The sequence below is a fragment of the Alosa sapidissima genome, chromosome 10 (genome assembly GCF_018492685.1).
Source record: "Alosa sapidissima isolate fAloSap1 chromosome 10, fAloSap1.pri, whole genome shotgun sequence".
In the NCBI taxonomy this organism is placed as follows: domain Eukaryota; kingdom Metazoa; phylum Chordata; class Actinopteri; order Clupeiformes; family Clupeidae; genus Alosa; species Alosa sapidissima.
In genome coordinates this window covers 27,053,283-27,053,595 of record NC_055966.1, presented here as the reverse complement: position 1 = coordinate 27,053,595, position 313 = coordinate 27,053,283, and positions in this window count along the sequence as shown.

Sequence of the window (313 nt, the reverse complement as noted above, 5' to 3'; positions counted from 1 at the left end):
ATGTGACCGTAACAACACATTACATTTATAAAGCTCTTTTAGGTACCTCTCCGATAGCCAAGAGTTAGTGAATTGTGCTTCATTTCCATTCTGTCTTCATGTCTTTTAATCCAAGTCTCTCTTAAGTTTCTTTTTTAAATATTTGTTTGTGGCTTTATATGCCTTTGATTTGACAGGACAGTGGAGAGAGTGGGAGAGAAAGATGGGGTGGGATCGGGAAATGACCTGGACCGGACTCAAACCCAGGTCCCCGTGGGCACTTGGACCTGAATATGATGCGGGTGCAGTAACCAGGTGTGCCACAGTGCCCCAC